General features: G+C 31.7%; 1 long non-coding RNA gene across 1 annotated transcript; it reads right to left on the bottom strand.

Annotated features, from left to right (window-relative positions):
- Window positions 1-3129: 3129 nt before the first annotated feature.
- Window positions 3130-7653, bottom strand: LOC102670483 (uncharacterized). Its single transcript, XR_413179.3, has 2 exons — window positions 7502-7653; window positions 3130-3430 (listed from the first exon to the last, which is right to left on the bottom strand). It is a non-coding gene; the product is annotated as an uncharacterized lncRNA (long non-coding RNA).
- Window positions 7654-7885: the final 232 nt, after the last annotated feature.

Genomic DNA, 7885 nt, shown 5'->3' with positions numbered 1-7885 from the left:
TAGCTTATTCAAATTTTAAACATATATAGTGGTGGTTTTCCAGTTAGATACCACATTTCAAAAAAATTTGATGGATGCGTAAACTCTCAATAGTCGACCACTAATGATAGAGACTCAATGTAAACAAAAAATATTATCAAGGATTCAAACAAATAAAAACATTTATCACAAACTTAGAATATATATTCAAAATCGGACCTAAACACACACGTGTATGTATGTGGATTATATATATATATATATATATATATATATATATATATATATATATATATATATATATATATATACTCAATTTAAATACATATATTTATACTGTTGAAAAAAATTATAAATTAATATAGATTATAATATTTTTCATTATAATTAAAAATATTTATTCTCAATTTTTTATATAAAATTACATAACATAAAAAGTTACAGTTCACATTATTACACAAAATATGAAATATGCAAATTATATTAAAAATACAGTTTACACCAAAAAAAAAATAATTTACTTCAATAAATTATAATATTTAGTATACATATTTATTTTTTAAAAAATATTATATTTATTTATTCTAATATTTAATATTAAATTTATATAATTGATTATTTGCTAAAAAGAAAAGAAAATTCATGTCCAAAAATCATGAATTGTGAATGTATGAATACATGATTTTGATGATGTCAAAGAAGAATCAAATAAGGTTGCTTCAAAGGATAAGTATTGCTTCAAGATTAATACAAAGTTGCTTCAACAAGCAAAGCCTTGCTTCAAGATTAACTAAAGATCAAGCATTGCCTCAAAACAAAGTGTTTCCAAGACATCCAATGATGCAATCCTCCCTAGGAAGGGACCAGTCACTAGAGCCATGAGCAAGAGGCTCCAAGAGGATTGAGCTAGAGCTGTTGAAGAAGGCCCTAGGGTTCCCATGAACCTCATGGTAGATTTCTGAGCCCATGTGCCAAGGTTGGGTCCAATTATCTTTGTACATATTAGATTAGGATGTCATTATATTTGGTCTTTAGGGCTCCATAATGTAGGTAGGGTACCCTAGAAATATAGGAATTTTCAGCCCCTGTATTTTAGGGCACCTAGAATAGTTTTTGTATTAGGGGTAGTTTTGTAATTTCACATGCACTAAGTGAATATTTGATGTGTGTGTTGGGAAATAAATTTAATTGAATTGGCAGAAGCCCAATCCAATTAAATTTTAGAAGGGGAGGTGAGCATTTGCTTACTACACCCCATTGTCACATCCTATAGTCACACTTTGTGCATGTCCTTCATGCTTTACATGCCTCATGACACCTAAACACACTTAGTAGAGAATCTTGGACTTGACCTTGGATTAGTGGGCTGAACCATAACTGAAATTCACTAATCATAATTAGTGAAATTTTGGCTCCACAAATTCAATTTCAAATTCAAGTGAAATTTGAATTGAAATTCAAAATTTCCTCCAATTTTGTATGACACTTAGGCTATAAATAGAGGTCATGTGTATGCATTTTTTTTTCAACTTTGATCATTTGAAAATTAAACTTCAGATTTTAGAGCTCTTTTAGAGCACAAAATTTTGTGCTCTTCTCTTCCTCTCCCATCATTTATCTTCTTCTTCCTCCAAGCTCTTATCCATGGCCTCCTATGGTGGTGAGCTTTTTCTAGACTCATCTTCTCCTTGAAGTGGCGTGTCCTCTCTCTCTTCCTTCTCCATTCCACTGCCATTCATCTTCCAAGAAGCAAAGAAATCCATTGATGAAGAAGATCCTAGGCCCACAAGCTCCAATGGAGCTTACATCATCTAAGGCTCTGGTAATCGATTACCAGACAATGTAATCAATTACCAGAAGACAATTTTAAAAAATAGTTATTAAAAAGGGTTTAGGATTTGAATTTTGAACCTGTAATCGATTACCAGATGTTTGTAATCGATTACCAGCAACAGAACTCTTGAAATTCAAATTCAAAAGTCATGATCCTTCAAAATATAACTATGTAATCAATTACCATAAACCTATAATTGATTACTAGTGAAAAAATTAAAAAAAAGCTTTTTTTGAAAAGACATATCTTTAAACCATTTTGAAAAGGCACGATGGGCCTATATATATGTGTGTTTGATTTCAAAAAGAGAGAGATATTCCAAGAGAACTTCATTGTCAAATGCTCTCTCAACAACTCTTGGGCAAACACTTGCAAATCTATTGAGACTTCATTCAGGAACTTCAAATTGTATTATCCACTCTAAAAGAGAGAAATCTTTCTGTTCTTCTCAGAAAGTCAATTGCAATCAAGAGACTGGTTGTCTCTTGAATTGTGAGTTTCCTGAACACAAGGGAAAGGGATTCCTTGGGTGTTCAGAAGTTGTAAAAAGGATTTTTACAAAGATAGTGAAAAATCTCAAGTGGGTTGCTTGAGATGGATGTAAGGCACGGGAAGTGGCCGAACCAGTATAAATTGAGTTTGCATTTCTCTCTTCCCTTATTTCATTTATGTTATGGCAATCAATTATGTCTTGCATGTTTTAAAGAAAATTATTAAATTGATTGCTGCTTCGTCTTCTGCATTTTGAGCCTATCATTTAGTAGAAGGGGGTTAAAAGTTTGTTAGTGGAAAATTTTGAAACTTAATTCACCCCCTCTTAAGTTATTGATGCCACATGTCTAACATGAATCTTATTAATCATGATTCTTCAAAATACTTAAATCTATTTATTCGATCATAAATATTTAAGAATATTTATAGAGTATATAAGTTCTTAGAAATAATAAATAAGTAAAGTAGTATTTTTCTCAGAAATTTTAATTATTTGTCACATTAAATGATCTAATAATAATCGAAGTAATATTTTTGTAACGCCCCAATTTATTATACTGAAAAATTGTATAAACTTTTTTTTAAAGAAAACTCAATCTATAAATATCGTTTTCTAAATCATATATACATTTTCATCTTTCTCTAAACATGCCATCACTTAAAACCTTGTAAGTTTATTCTTAATAAAAACTCGTATGTCCTTTGTAAGGAAACTTCCATTAACTAAATATTATTAATTGAGAAACAATTTCATTTATCAAATACTCTATTTTCAAGGAATCATTAAAACATAGTAACTCTAAATGAACCTTCTCAAATCCTCCTTTAACAAATATATTTCCAAAATACATAAATTTCAAAACCATTAGAATTACAACAAATCTCAATTGAACATCCTCAATTACATCATTAAATAGTTTTATTCTAGAAACAAATATTGTTTTAGATCTCTAAAATCAACTTGCACAATATGTTTGGGTTGCATACAAGAGACTAACACACCATAAAATGAAAGCCTAGTTTACTCTCTTTCATATACAAGAAAAGGCTAGGGCTCAGAGTACTAACCCACAAAACATAACCGGTGCTTGACATAATCAATCCATTTCCTCCTCGATAATCAAACTGCATCATCGAGTCCATTAGAAAAAATATGGGGCATATGGGTGAATCTATTCTCTCATGAACAAGCAAGCAAATATGACCCGAAGGTCTAACAATCTATTCCAAAATATCAAAACTATAATGACCCACTGCCACTACATGAAATAGTGAACTATCTCAATTGGAAGACTTTATTTTAATTTCTTTAAAACCCTTTAATTAATTTAATTATGAAAATACCTGTAAACTTTTCACATTTCAGAGACCAAAAGCTAAAATGCAAGATATCAAGATAAAACATCATGTGATATATATACACAACTAAAAATACCATGAGCCCTATGACACTCTAACATAACATGAACTTATACAAGTTGATAGAGACTCAAATCTCCTCAAAACAAGCATATAGACATGACAACCCAATGAAGATAAACTTCTTAGACTCTGAGTCGATCAACACTAAACATAACATTGAAAAAGGAAACAAGAAATGGAAATCACATCTTCACATCCAGGTACGCTTATCCATGAAGTCTCCAAAAGACACGGGGCCATCCCTGCTCCCCACTTATATCAAATGTGGGATCATCACAAACATGAACCACGTGTACAATGACGCATAGGTAAGCTTACAAAAAGTAAGCATAATAAAAGGGATATAACTTAACAATTAAAGCATGACCCACCATCATCACATATTTAACATAACATGTAGAAATCATATATAAAACATAAGTCTTAGAATTTTCAAAACAGGACATCTCATAATAATCACCAATTCATCAACCATTACATAAAGGTTCAACCATTATATACCATCGTCATCATTAGACTATCAATCATCAAACATCACAGTATTTTCATGACTCATCAAGTACCACATCATTCTCAAGTCACAATTATCAATGCACATGTCTATCTATCATGTTATGTCATGCTAATTCTTTACTCTCGAAAAATTTCACCTTTTGAGCGATTAATCCAAGCACATTCCTTAACATAGTCGCACTCTATGATCTGACCATTTAGGAAGTGTGATTTTATCGAAAATGGATGAAGTGGATCGTGACTTATCTCAATAAGACTTGCAAAGACCTTAAACTATTTACAAATTAGCCCACCCATTCATTCTGTAGGCTAAACTTACGTGCTTATGCACATGCAATGCCATTCATCAATGCATGTATGTTATGACCATTCAAATCAAGCACCATATCTCATCATCAATACATTCATCCACATCATGATTAATTCATCATTCATGTCATTATCAATAATCATGAACTCTCACCTAGTTCATCAAACATCATGAGACTTTTCACAACACAAGTTCTCATAATCAAACACCAATCTTGTCATATGAATGTCAATTACATGAGAATAACAAGATTTCAACTCAATTCACCTTATTAAACAATATTCATTAAGATTTCAAAACATCATATTTTTCTCAATGTCACGTTACATACAACATCATCTCATCAACATCCACATCTCATATAGCATCATCTCATTCATTAAGCTTTCAACTTGAATAAAGAACTACTACAAGGTCCCATGAGCAAAGGAATTCAAGGTCTCAAGCTCTCCTAAGGAGGGTTTTCTTGGAGAGGAAGAAGAGAGTGAAACGAGATGGTTTTGTGTTTTGGTTCGGCTTTTAGTCAATAAAAAGACGAGTGTATGACGCTTCCCTTTCTCTTTGTTTGCATCTCAGTCTAAATACTCTAAAACTTACTATTCACACCCCAAACACGATTTTTCACATCTGTAAACATAATCATACGTACAAGCACCACATCGTCATCTCATTATTAATTAATTAATTAATTAATTTACGGTACTTAAATTAAATTTAATTACTCTTGCAATCTAATTGAAACCACTTAATCAAACATTATGAAAAACATAATGTTACAAAAACAATCTTACTTAGGATCACACATAACATACACAACCACTACATTTGGTTTACTAACAACCAACTCTCTTGCTGTAACCTATTCTATGTGTCTATCACAAATTTTTCTTTATCTTGGGCCCAACCTGCCATTAAGCTTCTCCCAATTTAATGATCTTACAAAGCTTTCATAGATGATGATTAGGAGTTCACATTTCGCCTGATACAAGTGATGCTCTTTTCCCAACCATGGATATGGCTTTGCTCGAGTCAAAAGTGTTGAGTGAGGCCTGTGAGTCCCCCACACTAACTAGATCCACTGTCCTTGGTCGGGTTATCACCACTCTTTATTCCCTTAGGTTTCATTAAAACATACAGACCATCCCCCGATGTATCCAATGTGATTCATCTATCCTTTCTAAACGGTTCCTCACACTTTCTCACAGTGTATAGATTCATTGTCCTCGATTGTTGGTTACGTGGTACATGCAAACAACCGTCGAAGGACAATGCCATAATTGAGTATAGAGTCATCCTCTACTTCAAGCATAATCTATCTCTCAAGCCTTGCCTCACACTCATCATGGACTTACATCCGCTTCTTGTTCCATTGTCCTTTCCTTTCTTTTTGCATGTCCTTGTTGTATACATCGCCCTTGTTAGGTCTTTGACTTTGCAAGTCATCACCCCACATAAAACAAGAGGAAATAACATTGACTATTTTCACTCCCTTAGGTATCATTACTATGGTTCCTCAAGTGGACAAGTCCACTTCTCACACAAACAAACTAGTCAATATCACTACCATGAAAGCAGTTCATAAACATAAACTTTCTACAATACCGAAGGTTGGACACCCTCATACGTACCCAAACCAAAGCACAAATAAGATTACAATATTTCATCACCACATATCATCACAATGGAACAATGTATAACATAAACCATGAGAAAAATTCATATCCACAACATATTTAGAATTACTTACATTCAGGTCACCGAACTTAAGTGTCACATTGCACACACATTGATATCAATTTCTCCTATACATTTCCATTCTCAAGCTATTTTTCAAAATACATATTTTCCAAAACATCAAATAAATGATAATTCAATAATAACGATCCTATTCTTAGGATAGAATCTCAGCATTCATCAACACAAGTAATAAATTCTATCATAAGAGCTATTATACTAATAAAAGAATCAATATGCTATTTATTATAGTTTCCAACATTAAATTCTAGAAATAGCAAATTAGCTCAGAAATTAATGAAACTTGGTAGGACCACTCCACATATGCTATAATCCAATATAAAATTCCTCATGCCATTTTCCATACAAATAATATTTATTTATATTTAATTCTCAAATCTGTATAGGCACAAAATCACAATTTCTCATTTTTCTAAAATATCAGTTCTTATCCCTTTCTTACGAAACTTAACCGTCATCATCCTCAACATGTTTTTTTTCATGTTAATCATAACATATAAATTCCAGGGGTCCAAATCAAACCAAAAATATTTTATCATAATTGTTTTCCGTGACTTGCCAGCACTTTCAGAAATTAACTTTTATATAGGTAAAAATAGTAAACTAATTTTCCAAATTTCCATAAAAATTACACATGCTTCTCAAGGTATAGAGATCCATAGAAAATAATAAAACCACAGTTTTTACACCAAAAACTAATTTCCTCTAATTAAAGTCAAATTTTGAGAATGTCCGATTTATCAACTTTTCAATTATGTAAAATACTTTCACACACAATTAGGATTAGACAATTTTTATGGACACTCCCTTGTGTCACACCATACTATATTTAAAACAGATAATCAAATGAAAATTTACAAAATAATAAAAAATAAAAAATCATCTCAAGATAAAACATCATTTTCGCAATAAAAATTAAATAAAATAGTTGTAATGCAAAAAAATGACTGAATTATTTTTAATGGTTCTAGAGAGCATGAGAATCTTAGGGCAAGTCCTACTCTTCGAAAATTGTGCTTCAAAAGAATAATAAAATTTGACATTCATCTCAGTCCAAAATTACAAAATGATGTAGTTTCACACTTTCATCAATATAGAAATCATTTTTATGGCTCAATGAGCTTCCCCAACACCCACAATCCCAATTTCAGCCCCAACACAACATTATTCATAAGAAAAGATAGAAACCCCCATACCTTGAGCAAAGAGAGAAAGATGAAGAGAAAATGGAAGCAGAATGACTTAGAACCTTGAAATCTTCCTCCATTGGCCTCCTTCTCTCACTGGAATCACAAAAAATCTTCTCCCTATCTCTTTCTCTTTCTCTCTAAGAATTTTAGCTGAGCATAGAAGTTGGGAGACTCACTGTAGCTTTTATAATGGGTCTCCAAACCCTAAGGACCAAGTAGCAATGTTCTAAAATGTGATAGTTTCTATCGATTTTTAATTATTTACAAAATGACCCATTTTTCTAATTTTTGACCCAAAATGCAAATATTTTTTTTCAACGCCACATTCTTCTGATCTAATTAAATTAGCCTTTGACAAATTATTTTTTTAACAAATCACTCTAGAATCGA

Source organism: Glycine max, chromosome 2, assembly GCF_000004515.6.
Source record: "Glycine max cultivar Williams 82 chromosome 2, Glycine_max_v4.0, whole genome shotgun sequence".
NCBI classification, from domain to species: Eukaryota; Viridiplantae; Streptophyta; class Magnoliopsida; order Fabales; family Fabaceae; genus Glycine; species Glycine max.
This window is presented reverse-complemented; position numbering and strand designations above follow the sequence as displayed.